The sequence below is a fragment of the Macaca fascicularis genome, chromosome 14, assembly GCF_037993035.2.
Source record: "Macaca fascicularis isolate 582-1 chromosome 14, T2T-MFA8v1.1".
In the NCBI taxonomy this organism is placed as follows: Eukaryota; Metazoa; Chordata; class Mammalia; order Primates; family Cercopithecidae; genus Macaca; species Macaca fascicularis.
This window is the reverse complement of record NC_088388.1, coordinates 57,269,744-57,289,357: the sequence shown is the minus strand read 5'-3', so window position 1 is coordinate 57,289,357 and position 19,614 is coordinate 57,269,744. Positions and strand designations below refer to the sequence as shown.

General features: G+C 36.8%; 1 protein-coding gene, 1 non-coding gene and 1 pseudogene across 4 annotated transcripts in view; 1 reads left to right on the top strand and 2 right to left on the bottom strand.

Moving 5' to 3' along the window:
- STK33 (serine/threonine kinase 33) overlaps nt 1-19,614 on the bottom strand; it is a 213,532-nt gene that overhangs the window by 150,057 nt on the left and 43,861 nt on the right. The gene's annotated exons all lie outside the window — the stretch shown is intronic.
- Nucleotides 13,299-13,445, bottom strand: LOC123568985 (U2 spliceosomal RNA; annotated as a pseudogene).
- Nucleotides 15,128-15,243, top strand: LOC123568948 (small Cajal body-specific RNA 20). The gene has a single exon (XR_006692499.1).

Sequence of the window (19,614 nt, the reverse complement as noted above, 5' to 3'; positions counted from 1 at the left end):
GAAACCAGTACGGAGGTTCCTGAAAAAATTAAGCACAGAACTATCATACAACCCAGCAATCCCTCTTCTGGGTGTATACTCAAAACGGAAGACCTTTGGTTCACCTCATAAATATATATGCACTCTCATGTTGATTACCGCATTATTCACAATAGCCAAGACATGAAAACAACGTAAAGGTCTGTCAGCGAAGGACTGGATAAAGAAACTGTTAGCCAGGTGTGGTAGCTCATGCCTGGAATCCCAGTGGTTTGAGAAGCCAAGGTGGGAGGATCGTTTAAGTCTAGAAGTTTGAGACCAGGCAAACAACATAGTGATACCCAGTCTCTACAAAAAAAAAAAAAAAAAAAATTGTAATTATCCAGGTGTGACGGAGTGTACCTGTAGTTCTAGTTTTTCAGGAGGCTGAGGTGGGAGGATCACCTAAGTCCAGGAGTTTGAATGAGCTCTGATCACACCACTGCACTCTAGCCTGGGTGACAGAGCAAGACCCAGTCTTTAAAAAAAAGACAAATAAATTTTTAAAAAGAAACAGTGGTGTGTATACACACAAGCATATACACACAGGAATATTATTCAACCTTAAAAGGCAAGGAGATCCTGCCATTTGCTACAACACAAACCTAGCGGATATTAGGCTAAGTGAAAAAAGCCAGACACAGAAAGAAAAATATCACAGGCTCTCACTTATACATGGAATATTTAAAAAGAAAAGAGCTCAAATACCAGAGCACAAAACAGCAGCTACCATGGATGGGCAGGGGGTGGGAGAGGAAATGAAGAGATGTAGATCAAAGGATACAAAATACCAGATATGTAGGGTGAACAAGTTAGAGATAATATACAACACGATGACTAAAGTTAATCAAATTGTATTGTATTAGATATTTCAGTTAAATAACTAAATTTTAGTTGCTCTTGTCATGAAAAAGTAATTACGTGAGATGAGATATGTGAATCAGCTTCACTATACTACCGATTTATATATATCTCATAACATTATGTTGTAAACCTCAAATATACATAATACATTTTTTTTAATTTAGGTTTGAAACAACATTTTACAATGGAAAATAGATGAAGCAATTAAGGACCTGTAAAGAATTCAGCTCAGATATTATGCCTTTTAAAATATGAATTGAATTAAATTATATCATTACTTGAGAAACGTGTACATTTCAATGAACATATTATTTTAAAACTGACCTAATTTACTAATAAAAGAACAAGAGGCTTTTCATCTCTCCTTTTCCATAGAGGTTTTTTAAAAAATAGTTCTCAGTTTCGTGACTCAGTACTATAATACAGTTTTACAATTTTACATTTCCTGCTTTATCTGTTGAAGCAAGATAACTCAGTAGCTATTGTCCAGGTGGATTTTCATTTCACCCAGACCACGGTTTTATACAAAGTAAATTTTCTAACTTCGGAGCACTTAACAACCACTCCTAATCAGAAACTCTTTAGGAAATGCCAAGAAAAATAGCCAATGAAAGAAATTCTGTTTAAGTACAGTATGAACAACTCCTTACTAAATAGCTTTTCCCTCAACTCCAGTGCATAAAGTATGCTCCATATATATCTTTATATCACTATATATTTTGAAATTTAAAAAATATAAAACTATACAGTCCTAAATTCGTTGCTATTTTACTTTTCATTTGTTCAAATGTTTCACAACTTGTATCTGTGGTACTACAAACCCCTTCAAAAGACTTAAATTGTATTAAAATACTACTTTCAATTTAAAGAGCAAAATATCTGAGAAATTAAGGTCACAATGTTAGAGAATCTAATGGAGTATGGATTTCTGCTTGAAGTACTTCAACCAGAAACCTCAGCAATCTTAAATCTGTCTCTCCTGGATATAATAAGTTTTAAAGCTTTGAATGAATTTTCAGACTATGTTTCACATCTCTCATAACTTCAGAAGAAGATGCAGCAGAGAAGCAAAGAGAACAGTCTCTATAATAATGGAATTTTTATGCAGTACCAATAAGTTACAGAGCCTTTAAAACAAAAGATGAATAGGATCATTTTTAAAGGAGGAAAAATAAGCGTTAGAAGGTTTCTTTGTAAGAATTTGCTCACAGGTACAAAGTACTTTTCAAAAGATCAAGAAATAGTAGGTTCTTTGATTCAGGATGTCATAAATGTTACAGAATCACGATTAAATCAACTATTAGTTTTAAAATATAAGGGTTTTATTTCAATATTTCTATGATAAATGTGGCTAGTTCCATATGTCTTCACGAAACCTAACTCAATTTTGATAGGGCACTGCCCAGGAAATACTGACAGAGAAAAATCACATGGAACATGTACAAATCTGAAATAGGGAAACAACACAAAATACATTTCAAAAATATTGCTTTTAAAATGTTTGTAATCTAAAACAGTGGTTCTCAACGGAAGAGATTTTGCCTCCCAGAGGATGGCTGACAATGTCTGGGGACATTTTTAGTTGTCACAACTAGGCGAGTGCTACTGGTATCTAGAGGGTAAGAAACCAAGGATGCTGCAAAACATCCAAATGCATACGGCTGCACCACAAGAATCACCCACTCCAAAATGTCAATAGGGCCAACACTGAGAAATACTGACCTTTTTAAAATAATAGCAAGCACATGATCGAATATGCTTGAATGATGTAAAAATACTTGCCAAATGAATTAATGAATTTTAATAAATGAAAAGATTTAGTTTTCACTTTTTTTTTTTTAAGTGTCACCCAGGCTGGAGTACAGTGATACGACCTTGGCTCACTGCAACTTCTGCCTCCCCAGGCTCAAGTGATCCTCCCACCTTAGTCTCCTGAGTAGCTGGGACTACAGGTACACACCACCACACCCAGCTAATTTTTGTATTTTTTGTAGAAATAGGGTTTCGCCATGTTGCCCAGGCTGGTCTTGAACTCCTGGACTCAAGCAATCCACACGCCTCAGCCTCCCAAAGTGCTGGGACTACAGACATGAGCCACTGCGCCCGGCCTGGTTTTCACTTTTTATAGCTTCTTACTACTCCATCAATGTGATGCCGCCCAATGCAGACTCTGTTTTGTTCTCAAAATATTTATCTAGTCATTCATTAGATTTCCCTAGGGTGGCAAATCTGACTAAAGAGACGAAAAATCACTCGTCCATTAAGGATCTTGCCCTATGATATAGTTTTCCAAGGAATCTAAAAGAGGGACACATATTCACCATTTAATTGTCACTCAAACATTTCAAATTTCTTCAGTGATTAAGAGTTCAAAAATATATTTTTAACTATGGGAATTAAAACACTATTATTTTATTTGGCCACATTTGTTCATAAACCAAGTTATTTCAAATTTACAAGTCAAGATCAAACAAAATTTAAATACTCTTTAGAAAATACTCATTGTGATTCTGTAATTTGCAACAACATGGATGGAACTGGGGATTATGATGTTAAGTGAAATAAACCAGGCACAGAAAGACAAATATCACATGTTCTCATTTATCTGTGGTATCTAAAAATCAAAACAATTGAACTCATGGACATAGAAAGTAGAAGGATGGCTACCAGAGGGTGAGAAGGGTTGTGGGTGGTAGGGGGAAGATGGGAATAGTTAATGGGTACATAAAAAAATGGAAAGAATGAATAAGACCTATTATTTGATAGCACAACAGGGTGACTATAGTCAATAATAACTTAATTGTACATTTTAAAATAACTAAAAGTGTAATTAGATTATCTGTAATACAAAGGATAAATACTTGAGGGGATGGATACCCCATTCTCCATGAGGTATTACACATTGCATGCATGTATCAAAATATTTCATGTACCCCATAAATATATACACTTACTATGTACTCACAAACATTAAAAATATAAAAGAAAACACTCGTGCGAAAAATACAACTAGAAAAGGTTAAAATGCCCATGTGATTTTTTTAAATAGTAATTCACAATTGCCAGTTCAAAATAATACTAAACGATTTTTTTTCTTTTTTTTTTTTGTTATACTTTAAGTTATGGATACTGTGCAGAATGTGCAGGTTTGTTACATAGGTATACATGTGCCATGGTAGTTTGCTGTACCCATCAACCCGTCAACTACATTAGGTATTTCTCCTAATGTTATCCTTCCCACAGCCCCCCATCCCCCAAAAGGCCCTGGTGTGTGATGCTCCCCTCCCTGTGTCCATGTGTTCTCATTGTTCAACTCCCACTTACAAGACTCTGGCATTCCCAATTTAATCTAATATGAAAACTATCCCAAATGGAAATTATATATATTTTTATATATATGCATGTATATAAATACATATAAATATATATATAATATACATATACATATATAAATACATATATGTACATGGATCCTTAACTTCATGTAGCTACAGATTGATTTTATTCACAAATACTTAGAAGAATGATTGTTTCTCAAAAGAAAATTATAAGTAAATTTTATTTTTTCTTTATAGTTTTTAAAATTTTTTAATTGTTTTACTATCTACATAATAATTTTGTAAGATAAGTCAACTATATATTCAAAGAAATAGAGCCTCTGATAATTGACATATACTCATTGTTTTCTATAGAACCATATATTATTCCAGGGTTAAAATTTAAGAAGAATAGTTAATCATAAACATATGGAATTCCCAAACTACTTCCCTTTAAAGAACCTACCACTTATGCATGGGGGAAAACAATATAACTAAAAGAGACTTATTTTTAAAATGCTTCTAGCCAAAATAATAATGTCAGATAAATTACAAATACTAAGTCAACTACAAATGTTTATACATTATTCCGCTACTGTACTTTGTTTTAGTTGTCCTTAGAGACAAATGTTTCTATGAGAAATAGATCACTCCCTCTTATATTTAAATATTGCCCTGAGATAATGTTATTCCAATAAGAGATGTTCTAAAAACTGCATCAGCTAAAACCATGACATGGTCCTACTTAAGTCATAGATTGAAGAGCAATCCAAAAGCTTTTCAAATGTTTATTCAGAGAGAAGTGAAGGGCACAACTTCTCAAAGGGAAATGGTTTTAAATAAAAACTTACAAATAGGAAGCTATCTACCAGAAGTGTAAGTCCAAATGAACCAATGAATAAGGAAATTCTTTGTGGGGTTATTCCAACCTCATCTGAAGCCACATGCACTAGGAAAACCCAAAACAATCAAAATAAATACATTACCTAGACATGCTTTCAAATCTATATCTTTCTACTGGGAATCAACAACCAGTGAGGGTGCTGATTGTTCTTTTCATCCTTTTTTACAGCTAAATGAGCATGCAAACCTTTAAAAGAGAGGCAAAAATAGAAATGACAGCACCATTTATGAATCTAAAATAATCTCTGTGAATCAGTGTCACTAAATTGGGCAAAACAAAATACAAATACCCCAATCTAGTAGTATACCTTTGAAGGAAAATACAAAGTTAAGATTACTAATGTTACAAAGTATTTAGATGCATATCAGTCCCCTGATGTGTTTGTTTAAAGATTACTAAGTACTCTTTCAGGGCAATCTAGCCACCAAAAATTAACTTATAAATTAGCTTAAGAAATTTTTATTAAGAGCCTACCATGTGCAAGGGACTGTATTAGGCACCGTGAAAGAAGCAGACTCATCCTTCACAGGCTTTGGTCTCAAGAAACATAAAGGTCTAGTTAGGAAGGTAAGACATGCCTAGAAATAACTTCAAAACAAGAAGAGAGATGAATGACCAACACAATCTTGAGCAAAAAGAACAAAGCTAGAGGTCTCACACCTCCTAATTTCAAAATACAGTCATGTTTTGCTTAACAATGGGAATACATTTGAGAAATGTGTCAATGGGTAATTTATCATTGTGCAAACACCATAGAGTGCACTTACACAAACCTAGACGGTCCAACCTACTACACACACAGGCTATGTGGTGTAGCCTCTTGTTCCCAGGCTACAAACCTGTATAGCATTTTACTGTATTAAATATTGTAGGCAATTGTAACACAATGGTATTTGTGTATTTAAACATAGAAAAAGTACAGTAAAAACACAGATAAAATATTTTTTAAATGATACACCTGTATAGGGCACTTACCACGAATGCAGCTTGCAGGACAGGAAGATACTCTGGGTAGAACAGTGAGTCAGTGGGGAGTGAATGTGAAGGCACAGGTGATTACTGCATACTACTGTACACTTTACAAATCCTTGCACACTTAGGCTACACTAAATTTATTTTTAAAACTTTTTCTTTCTTCAATAATTAACTCTAGCTTACTGTAACTTTTTGTTGATATATGAGAATTGCACATATTTATGAGGTACCTGTGAGATTTTGATACATTCACACAACATGTAATGATCAAATCAGGGTAATTAGGCTATCCATTACCTCAAACATTTATCATTTCTTTATGCTGGAAACATTCCAAATCTTGTCTTCTAGCTATTTTGAAATATAAAATAAATTACTGTTAACTATAGTCACGCTACTGTGCTATCAAACCCTAGAACTTATTCCTTCTATCTAACTATATTTTTGTACTCACTAACCAACCTCTCTTCATCCCCACTACCTTACCCTTCTCAGCTCCTTGGAACCATCAGTCCACTCTCTACCTCTATGGCATTAACTTGTTTATCCCCCACGTGAGTGAAATCATGCAATATTTGTCTTTCTGTGCCCGGCTTATTTAAGATAATGATCTCCACTTCCCCCCAAGTTGCTGAAAATGACAGGATTTCATTGTCATTTATGGCTGAATAATATTCCGCTGTGTATATTTACCACATTTTCTTTATCCATTCATCCACTGGTGGGCACTTAGGTTGATTCCATATCTTGGCTATTGTGAATAGTGCTGCAACAAACATGGGAATGCAGGTATCCCTTTGATATACTGATTTCTTTTCTTTTGGATAAATATCCAGCAGTGGGATTGCTGGATCATACAGTAGACTATTTTTAATTTTCTGAGGAACCTCCATAATGTTTCCATAATGGATGTACTAATTCAAATTCCTGCCAACAGTGCACTAGCTTCTCCCTTTCTTCACATCCTCACTAGCATCTGTTACTTTTCCTTTTGGAGAATAGCCATTTTAACTGATGCAAAATACCACATTGTGGTTTTGATTTGCATTTCCCTTATGATTAGCGATAAGAATTTTTTCATATAGAGTTGGCCATTTTTATGTCTTCTTTTTTGTTGTTGTTTGTTTCTTCTGAGACGGAGTTTCGCTCTTGTTGCGCAATCTCAGCTCACTGCAACCTCCGCCTCCCAGATTCAAGTGATTCTCCTGCCTCAGCCTCCCTAGTAGCTGGGATTACAGGCATGCGCCACCATGCGTGACTAATTTTGTATTTTTCTTAGAGGCAAGGTTTCACTACCTTGACCAGGCCGGTCTCGAACTCCTGACCTCAGGTAATCCGCCCGCTGCAGCCTCCCAAAGTGATGGGATTACAGGTATTAGCCACTGCACCTAGCCCCGTATGTCTTCTTCTGAGAAGCTATTCAGGTCATTTGCTCATTTTTAAAATCAGATTATTCATTATTTTGCTATTGAACTGTTTGAGTTCCTTATCTATTCTGGTTATGAATTCCTTGTGGATGGAGAGTTTGTAAATATTTTCTTCCATTCTGTAGGTTGTTGCTTCACTCTGTTAATTGTTTCCTTTGCTGTGCAAAAGCTTTTTAACTTGATGTAATCCCATTTGTCTATTTTCGCTTTTGTTGCCTGTGCTTTTGGGGTCTTATCCAAAAAAAATCTTTGCCTAGACCCACATATACACCATGGAATACTATGTAGCCATAAAAAAGGATGAGTCCGTGTCCTTTGTAGGGACATGGATGAAGCTGGAAACCATCATTCTCAGCAAACCATCACAAGAACAGGAAACCAAACACCACATGTTCTCACTCATAGGTGGGAACTGAACAATGAGAACACTTGGACACAGGAAAGGGAACATCACACACCGGGGCCTGTTGTGGGGTGGGGGGAGGTGGAAGGGATAGCATTAGGAGATACACCTAATGTAAATGACGAGTTAATGGGTGCAGCACACCAACATGGCACATGCATACGTATGTAACAAACCTGCACGCTGTGCATATGTACCCTAGAACTTAAAGTATACCACAAAAAAAGTTTCATGGTTTCAAGTCTTACATTTAAACCTTCAATGCATTTATTTTGTTTTTGGATATGGTGAGAGATAGGGATCTAGTTTCCTTCTTCTGCATATGGATATACACTTTCCCCAGTATCATGTATTAGAGAGGCTGTCCTTTCCACAATGCATGTTTCTGGAACATTTGTTGAAAATAAGTTGGCTATAAATGTATGGATTTATTTCTGAGTTATCTATTCTGTTCCATTGGTCTGTGTGTCTATTTTTATGCCAGTACAATGCTGTTCTGCTTACTATAGTTTTATAACATATTTTGAAGTCAAAAATTGTGATGCCCTCAACTGCGTTATTTTTGCTCACAATTCTTTTGGCTATTCAGTCTTTTGTGGGTCCACACAAATTTTTTTTAAAATTTTCTATTCTGTAAAGAATGTCATTGGTATTTTGGGAGGGATTGCATTGAATCCGTAGATCACTTTGGGTAGTATGAACACTTCAACAATATTAATTCTCCCAATACATGATCATGGGACATCTTTCCATTTGTTTGTGTTCTCTTTGATTTCTTTCTTCATATTTTATCATTTTCATTACAGAAATATTTTACTTCTTTGGTTAAATTTTTTCCCAGGTGTCTTATTTTTTGGTTAAATTTATTCCTAGGTGTTTTATATTTTTGTAGCTATTGTAAATGAGATTACTTTCTTAATTTCTCAGATTGTTCACTGTTGGTGTATAAAAATACTGCTGATTTTTGCATGCTGGTTTTGTATAAAGGACATCCAGATTGGAAAGGAGAAAGCCAATTTATCCTTTTTCACAGATGACATGATCTTATATTTAGGAAAACCTAAAGACTCCACCAAAAAAGGGTTAGAACTGATAGACAAATTGTTAGCTGTGGTGTGGTCATATACGGTCTCTATTGATTTCAGGTATGTTCCTTCTATACTCAGTTTGTTCAGAGTTTTTATCATGAAGGGATGTTAAATTTTATTGAATACCTTTTCAGTATCTATTGAAATGACCATATATGAATACTTTTTCAGTATCTATTGAAATGACCATATAATTTTTGTTCTTGATTCTGTTAATCAGATATGTCACATTAATTTACATATGATGAAACATCCTTGCATCCCTGGTGTAAATCACACTTGATTGTGGTAAATGATCTTTTCAGCGTGTTGTTGAATTTGCTAGTGTTTCATTGAAGATTTCTGCATCTATGTTCAATAGGGATATTGGCCTGTAGTTTTCTTTTCTTTTTTTTTCTTTCTGTTATGGCTTTGCCTGGTTTTGGTGTGAGAGTGATGCTAGCCTTGTAGAATGAGTTTGGACTATTCCCTCCTCAATTTTCTGAAATAGTTTGAATACAAATGATATTAGCTTTTCTTTACCCATTCGTGAGAATTCAATAGTGAAGACATTGGGTCCTGAGCTTTATTGGGAAACTTCTGATTGTTGCTTCAATCTCATAAATCACTATTAGTCTGTTCAGGTTTTCTATTTCTTCATGGTTCAATTCTTATATGTTATGTATATAGGAATTTATTCATTTCTTCTAAGTTTTTCAATTTGTTGGTATATAGTTGTTCGTGAGATTCTATAATGATCCTTTGTATTTCTGTGGTTATCAGCTGTAATGTTTTCATCTCTGATTTTATTTATTTGGGTCTTCTCTCTTTTTTCTTAGTCTAGCCAAAGATTTATTGATTTTCAGATTTTAAAAAAAGACAACTTTTAAATTCATTGATTTTTTAAGTCAGCTTATCTTTACTTAAAACAAAAGTCACGGGAGGCTGAGGCAGGAGAATGGCGTGAACCCGGGAGGCGGAGCTTGCAGTGAGCTGAGATCCGGCCACTGCACTCCCGCCTGGGCGGCAGAGCGAGACTCCGTCTCAAAAAAAAAAAAAAAAAAAAAAAAAAAAAAACAAAAGTCAGTGTTTCTGTAACATGATTTCAAATAAATGTCAAATACTAACTTTGTACTTTGTATTTCCGTAATTACAAATATCGCTCTGAACGAATCATGGCTTTCAGTGATATATCAGCATCTTCTGCAAAAGTTTTATATAACTATATAATTAATGAACAAACAATTGTTGTAACAATTTCGAAGAAATATTATTTGATGATAGTAATAATTCTTCTTACAAAAATACTTTTGTTTGAAACTCTACATAATAATAAGGTCCCAGAATATGTAATTTAAAATAGCAATAGTTTCAGGGTGGTCTTTTGTAATTTTTTTTAGCCTCAAATTCATTTATTTCTGCTCTGATCTTTATTATTTTTCTTTCCTTCTACTAATATACTAGCCAGGTTGGTCTCAAACTCCTGACCTTGTGATCTACCCACCTCAGCCTCCCAAAGTGCTAGGATTACAGGCATGAGCCACCACACTTAACCAGGATTTTCTTGCATTGTCAGGCTGCAAATTTTCTGAACTTTCATGCTTTGTTTCCCTTATAAAACTGAATACCTTTAACAGCACCCAAGTCACCTAGGTGCTTTGCTGCTTAGAAATTTCTTCCACCAGATACTCTAAATCATCTCTCTGAAGTTCAAAGTTCCACACATCTCTAAGGCAGGTGAAAAACATCACTGGTCTCTTTTCTAAAACATAACAAGAGTCACCTTTGCCCCAGTTCCCAACAAGTTCCTCATTTCCATCTGAAACTACCTCAGCCTGGACTTAGTTGTCCATATCACTTTCAGCATTTTGGGCAAAGCCATTCAACAAATCTCTAGGAAATTCCAAACTTTTCCACACTTCCTGTCTTCTTCTGAGCCCTCCAAACTGTTCCAACCCCTGCCTATTACCCAGTTCCAAAGTCACTTCCACATTTTTGGGTATTTACGGCAGCACCACAATCTACTGGTACCAATTTACAGTGTAAGTGTTCACACTGCTGATAAAGACATACCCAAGACTGGAAGAAAAAGAGGTTTAGCGGACTCACAGCTCTATATGGCTAGGGAGGTCTCCCAATCATGGCAGAAGGCAAGAAAGAACAAGTCATAGTTTACATGGATGGCAGCAGGCAAAACGACTCCCTGAACTTCTTTAAGGGGGTTATTCTGAATTCTTTTTTTTTTTTTTTTTTGAGACAGAGTCTTGTTCTATTACCCAGGCTGGTGTGTAGTGGTGCAATCTTGGCTCACTGCAACTTTTGCATCCTGGGTTCAAGTGACTCTCCTGCCTCGGCCTCCTGAGTAGCTGGGACTATAGGTGCCTACTACCACAACTGGCTAATTTTTGTACTTTTAGTAGAGACAGGGTTTTACCATGTTGGCCAAGCTAGTCTCGAACTCCTGACCTCAAGCGATCTGCACACCTCAGCCTCCCAAAATGCTATGATTATAGGCATGAGCCACCATGCCTGGCCTTATTCTGAATTCTTAGTCAGACATTTCATAGATCTGCAATGCTTCTGGGAACACTGCTAGAGCTCTGTTAGTATCTTTTGGTGGCATTATATTTTCCTGAGTTTTCACAATCCTTGTGTCTTTTTGTTGATGACTGCACATTTAAGGAGAGAGCTGCCTCCACTAGTTTTTGCAGGTGTTCTTTGGTGGTGTTGGACCTTTACTTCTTCATATCAGAACTTAAACTCCGGCTTGTCATTTTTTCCCATTCTGCGCAGAACTTGTAGTGAGTGTAAGAACTAAAACTTTACCCCAGAACTATATTGCTGCGCTGTTATTGCTTCCTAATCTAGGAAAAACATAAATGGGCACCAGAACTTAATCCCGGCCTTTTAGTTATTTCTAGGTCAGGGGAAGGCTTGATTCAAACGCCTAGGTTTTGTGGAAAATCCTGCTAGGTATTCCAAACTTTCCATGAACTATGCCCTTGCAGCACTATGCCCCTGGCCTGTCTCTCCAACATGGTGTCCCTGCTGATTGGAGAGCTAAAGAGCCACCAAGATCTGCACACCAGTCACTGTGCTCAGTGCCTCTGTGTGCCCCCAATTCACCCCCAGATGGTACAACCCTCCTGGTATTCCCAGTGGTTCCTATGGAGTACATCTCGAGTAGGCTTCTCACAAAGATTCCAGACCAGTGGCGAGAATGAATGCCCACCTCCAATTCCCTCCTATCACCCTATAAGCCATAGGTCTAGAAAAATTCTCTGTGAGTGGCATTATGCCAGCTTGGGGAAGGAAGTGGCACAGACTGAAATGACCTTTTCTCTTAACGCTTATCTCGATTCTGTGAGTCTATGGGGTTTCTCAGTTTCTCCTCCAAGTTCTGGTATATTCAGGATGGTATTCTTGTTTTTAAATCATTTCTAGTTGTATTTTTGTAGGGAAAGTGATGCCAGAGGATCTTCTATTCTGTCATTTTGCTGACATCACCTTGCTTGCTGTAACTTTTCTACTTCATAAACTTTTTACCTTTTTTTAAACTTTTTGCTTCTTTTTAATAACACATAGCTTAAAACACAAACAGAGGTTCAGCTGTACAAAACTATTTTATCTCTTTATATCCTTACTCTACAAGCTTTTCTCTATTTTTCAGTTCTTTTACTCATTTCTTTTTTACTTTTTAAACTTTCTTGTTAAAAACTAAGACACATACACACACATTAGTCTACATCTACACAGGATGAGGATCATCAGTATCACTGTCTTCCTCCTCCACATTTTGTTCCTCTGGAAGGTCTTCAGGGGCAATAACAAGCATGGAGCTGTTATCTCCTATGATAAAAATGCCTGCTTCTGGATACCTCCTGAAGGACCTGCCTGAGGCTGCTTAACAGTTAACTTTTTTAATAAGTGAAAAGAATAGACTATAAAATAACAAAGAGCATAATAAAGGCTGGGTGATGGCTCATGTCTATAATCCCAACACTTTAGGAGGCCAAGGCAGGAGGATCGCTCGAGCCCAGGAGTTCAAGAGCTGCCTGGGCCATACAGTGAGACTTTATCTCCACACACACAAAAAAAATTTAAATTAGCCAGGTATGTGGCACACACTTATAGTCCCAGATACTCAGGAGGCTGAGGCAGGAGGATCACTTGAATCTAGGAGTTCAAGGCTGCAGAGTAAGCTACGATGAAGCCACTATACTCTAGCATGTGTGACAGAGGGAGACTCTGTCTCAAAAAAAAAAAAGTGTGTATATATATATATATATATATATATATATATATGGTATACATATCATATATATAAGTAAATATATAAACGAGTAATGTAATTGCTTATTATTATCTAGTATTATATACTTTACATAAGTACAAGTCCTACGCTTTTATACAACTGGAAGTACAATAGGTTTGTTACACTTGATCTTAGCCAAAAGGCCGAGAAGCAATAGTAGGTTTGTTTACAATAGCATCACTACAAACACCTGAGTGATGTGTTGCCTTACAATGTCACATCACCTACAATGTCACTAGACAATAGGAATTCTTTAGCTCCATTATAATCATATGGGACCACCACCGTATATGTGATCCATCATTGACCAAAATGTTGTTATGCACTATATGACTGTATATTTTAAGACTATCAAAATCAAAACAGCATGGTACTAGCATAAAAATAGACACACTGACCAATGGAACAGAACAGAAATCCCAGAAACCCACACATTAATAGTCAACTGATTTTTTTTTTTTTACAAAGGTGCAAACAACACACAATGGGAAATGGACACCCTATTTAATAAATGATGATGGAAAAAATGAATATCCACATGCAGAAGAATGAAATTGCATTTTTATCTCATACCATATATAAAAATCAACTCCAAATGGATTAAAGACTTACATATAAGATCTGAAACTATAAAACTACTAAAAGAAAACACAGAGGATAAGCTCTGTGACATTAGACTAGGCAATGATTTTTTGGATATGACCCCAAAGGCACAGGCAACAAAAGCAAAAATAGACAAGTGGAATGGCATCCACCTAAAAAGCTTCTGCAGAGCGAAGGAAACAGGTTAACAAAGTGAAGGGACAACTCACAGAGTAAGAGAAAACATTTACAAACAATGTATCTGATAAAGGATTAATATCCAAAATATGTAAGGAACTCAAACAACTCAATAGCAAGAAAACAAATAACCTGATCAATGAATTGGCCGGGTGTGGTGGCTCACGCCTGTAATCCAAGCACTTTGGGAGGCCGAGGCAGGTGGATCACGAGGTCAGGAGATCAAGACCATCCTGGCTAACACAGTGAAACCCCATCTCTATTAAAAATACAAAAAATTAGCTGGGCATGGTGACATGCACCTGTTCTCCCAGCTAATGGGGAGGCTGAGGCAGGAGAATCGCTTGAATCTGGGAGGTGGAGGATGCAGTGATTCTAGATCATGCCACTGCACTCCAGTCTGGGCGACAGAGTGAGACTCCATCTCAAAAAAAAAAAAAAAAAGCGTGAATGACCTGAACAGACATTTATACAAAGACATACAAATAGCCAACCAGTTCATGAAAACAATGTTCAACATCACTAATCATCAGAGAAATGCAAATTAAAACCATTATGAAATGATATCACCTCATACCTGTTAGAATGGCTGTTATCAAAATGATGAAAGATAAGTGTTAGTGAGGATGCAGAGAAAGGGAACACCTGTACACTGTTGGTGGGGATGTAAATTAGTACAGCTATTACGAAAAACGGTACGGAGGTTCCTCAAAAAAACTAAAAACATCACTACTAAATGATTCAGCAATCCCACTGCTGGGTACACACCCAAAGTACCAAAATCAGTATGTCAGAAGGAGATCTGCACTCCCACGTTCACTGCAACATTACTCTCAATAGCCAAGATGTGAAAACAACCTCAGTGCCCATCAACAGATGAATGGATAAAAAACGTGATATATATATATATATGTATATACACACACACACACACACAATGGAATATTATTAGCCTTGTTTAGAAGGAAATCCTGTCATTTGCAACACTGTGGATAAGCCTGGGGGACATTACGTTAAGTGAAATTAAGTGAAATGAGCCAGGCACAGAAAGACAGAGGACCTCTCTCCCACAGGGCCATAGGGGATCTTTTTTCTCTTCAGCCAGGGTTGGAGGCCAAGATAGCCCTTGAGAATCATTATCTGGGCAGCCTTGTTTACCTCCCTTGGGCATTTGAAAACAAAAGACAAACACCACACAATCTTACTTATATGTAGAACCTAAAAGAGTCAAATTCATAGAAGTAGAGTGTAGAATGATGATTACCAGAGGCTGGGAGGAATAGGAGGGAAGGAATGGAGAACTGCTGGTCAAAGGGTAGACAAGAGGAATATTTTGAGATCTATTGCATAGCAGGGTGACTATAGTCAATAATAGCATATTGCACGTTTAAAAAGAATTAAGAAACTGACTGGTCGCTGTGGCTCCTGCCTGTAATCCTAGCACACTGGGAGGCCTAGGTGAGTGGATTGCCTGAGCTCAGGAGTTCAAGACCTGCCTGGGCAACATGGCGAAACCCCCATCTCTACTAAAAACACAAAAAGCAGATGGGTGTGGTGGTGAGCGCCTGTAATCCCAGTTACTTGGGAGGCTGAGGTGGGAGAATCACTTGAATCTGCAAGACAGAGGTTGCAGTGAGCTCAGATTGAGCCATTGCACTCCAGCCTGGGTGATAGAGCAAGACTCCATCTTAAAAAAAAAATAAAAATAATAAAGAAAGTAAATTCTAATTATCTTACCACAAAAAAAAGTGAGGTGATGGATATGTTAATTAGCTTGATTTAATCACTCCATGCTGTGTGCATGTATCAAAACATCACATTCTACCCTACAAATGTATACGATTATGATGTCAATTAAAAATAATAAGTTTTTTAAAAACAAGAAGGGAAAAGTACCTAAAGAACAGTAAAAATAAAAATGGCATAAGAAGTCAGAAGAAAAAGAAGTGACTTCCAGCTGGGGTGATCAGAGAAGACACTGAGATCAAATGTTAACATCTGAAATGGGCCTGGATATATACACGGGATTTGGGCAGTCTAAGAACAAGGTGAACAGATTGCAAGGAAAGAGAAGCAATGCAAGTGAAGGTGGGCACATAAGAAAGCACCCATGATCGTCCAGAAGTTCTGTTGGCCAAGAGAGTACCTCAGAAATAGGAGTAAAGTTGAAATAGAATATTGAGACTAGGGCCAGTTAGGGAGGGCCTGACCATGAGGCTAAGAAGTCTGGATTTTATCGGGTAATTGGGGAGCTGGTAAAGATTTCTGAGCAGAAAAAAGCATCATCAAAGTTGTGCTTTAGAAAGATCAATCTAGCAGTAATTGAAGTAACTGAACATCAATCAAATGCAGATGATATAGCACAGTGAGTATAATGTAAGCCTGCAGGAATTCAGGAATTCATTTATAAAAATGTAATTTATATGCATCTTTTCAGTAACACAGCTCTATAAACTGTCTTGCTCATAGACTAGTACCTAATTATATAAGCATCTAAAAAGGTCATAAGTACTATAAAATGATATCACAAAACCTCTTGCCTCTGCCTGGAAATCCTTCCACCCCCTTTCCCTTCCAGTAAACTCCTTATCCTGTAGACTTCAGTTTAAATGTCACTTCTTCAGAAAGGCCTTTTTTAAATCACTTATCCAAATTGGGTCCCCTTGTTGTTCTCTTTCAAAGGAACTTGTACACTTTCTTCATAACACTTATCACAATTTATAAGCATATATTTTGGTCACTAATTAATTAAAGTCTATTTCCCCCACTAGACTGTGAGGGGAAAGACTGTATTTTTGCTCATCATTATATCCTCCGGAGCCTAAAATGATATAACACATATTAGGCACCTAACAAATATTTGTTCTATGAAGAATGAATGAATGAAGAAGAGAAGAACAGATTTTAGTGTCACCATAGTAATGCCCCTCTTTGCTAGATGCACTTACTATTGACTAAGATACTTTCTTTCAAAGAGAAAATTAAAAGAAATCTTAAACCAGGCATGGTGGCTCATGCCTGTAATCCCAACACTTTGGGAGGCTAAAGCAGGAGGATCACTTGAGCCTGGGCAACATAGTGAGACCTCATCTCTACAAAAAATCAAAAAATTAGCTGGCCATCATGGTGCATGCTTGTGGTCCCAGCTACTTGGGAGGCTGAGGTAGGAGGATCACTTGAGCCTGGGAGGTCAAGGCTGCAGTGAGCCTTGATTGTGCCACTGCACTCCCCCTTGGCAACAGAGGGGGACCTTGTCTAGAAAAAGAAGAGAAGAGAAGGGAGAAGGGAGAAAGGAGAGGGGAGAGGGGAGAGGGGAGAGGGAAGAGAGGAGAGAGGAGGAGGAGGAGGAGGAGGAGAAAAGAAAGGGAGGGAGGGAGGGAGGGAAGGAGGGAGAAGGAAGGAAGGAAGGAAGGAAGGAAGGAAGGAAGGAAGGAAGGAAGGAAGGAAGGAAGGCAGGCAGGCAGGCAGGCAGGCAGGCAAAAAGGAAGTCAGGAAGTCTTAAATTTCAACTTAAAGCTGAATTCCTATGTGCCAAAATCAGAATAAAAACCTGTACTTACCCAAAGAAAACCTTAAAACAAATATTCAAGTCAAAATATACATTCCTATCTCTCATATTTTTACAGAAATAATTCCTAGTGCAACTACTAAGTGAACTAGAATAAGGAACAGAACCTGGGCACAAGAAAGCATTATAAGTCAGATGTAAAGAAGGCAATTATAGACTTGTAACTCCTTTATTCATGTATATCATGTTAGAATCTCAAAAAGGAACTTCAGCATTCAATGAAAGATTTTTACTTTAATCTGTATCATCACTGGAGTAGGAAAAAACCCTCAAAAAAGATGATTAAGCTTTTTTTAAAAAAAAAAAAAAAAAAAAACAAGTAATTCACTTCCAAATAATAAATACTTGGTTTTCAATCACATGCTGTTTATACCTACGTACTTACTTCATGCCACAAACTTGGTGCAAGGCTTTCTTCATATAATAATGAACACAGACAATTAGCAATGTAATGAACCTCAAGTCACAGAAGTCTAGAGAAGTCCAAAGGAGTTCAACATGAGGCATTTGGGACCTTATCTCAAGTTGCAGCCCTTCACAAAAATTTAACTTAGAAAAATCACTCAATTTGCTAGGACACATGAAGGCCTAACCAACTGCCAATAAGTAGCTAGAGAAGTTGGTTTAAAACTAGAAATGTTGAGCTAACTTGGTAGAATGAATTACCCGCAGCAAAAGGAAAAATAAGATTTCCATCATTCGTTTGCAGGGGTGTGTTTGTTCAACTATTGCAAATCAGATGCACTACATAAACTTAAAATGAAAAGGAAAAAAGACCAGCATAAATTTGTTCAGAGAGATATAGTCAATTTCACTATAAGGAAATACATTCCTAAAAATCACTACACTATGCAAAAATGGCACAAACAAGGACTTACGGGGGAAATGGAAATGTAGCTAGGGACACAAAACTCCAAATCTTTGTCAGTGACACACACACACACACACGAAACCTAATAAAAAATCATAGCATTTTTATACATGTTAAATGGTTAGGAAACATAAATATATGGCACCTTACCTTGAAAAAAAGACCTGAAGTTTACTTATAGATATAGACATTTAAAAGACTGTAGCTTTTCAATTCATCATGGGTGCCAGAAAGAAGGTTATCTGAAATCAGAAGGAAAGGTGTGACACCAGATGTGAGTGGGTGTGGCTCAAAACTTGTGGTGAACTGAGGTAGCTGGTAGATATTCCAGGTATGTACATGTGTCCGTTTTGTGTGTTCCTACTGGGCTTGGTTCAACTGTGTGCTGTATTCTGTGTTCACTTGGTGTTTCTTGCTGACAAAATCATGGATAAGGCAAACACGAAATTCATTTATGCTCAAATTGCTTCCTAATATATCAATGGCGTTGCAGTAAATTCACATTTTCAAAACAAGTGTTAATATAGCACGACTGACTGTGTGGGTATTCAAATTCAAACAGCTAATGCCAACTGGATACTGCAATCATTTCCCATTCCTCAAATGTCTTGAGTTCAATGAAATCACAAGATTTTGAAGAATCACAGACTCTCTAATAGAAAACAGCCACTATTTCTAAATAGATTGGTATAATTCACATGACCAAACACTAGAAAATGTAGGGGTCCACTTGCCTCCATGAAACTACAATCTTCTTCATAAAATTGCTGCCTTTAAAGCAACAAAATATAAACAGCACTGGTAAATATAGCATTCGATCAAATCTAGTTTTTGCTCAGGAACACAGGATCTTCTCCCGTCATCATGAGCATTATCACTAATATACCTTCTCACACATTCCCAACACCTTCAGCAGCCATATTATGACAACCAAAGCACAAAGCCAACAAAATGGCATAGCCAAATTCACAAACCTTAGCATTTTTTCCTGCCCCTGGTGCTAGTTTCTAGGTTGGTGGCAGTGCATGACAATCATGTAGTAAAAACAGTGTTCACTAACAGACTTCATTTCATCTGGTTTTAATTAAGAAAATTTAACCTCTAG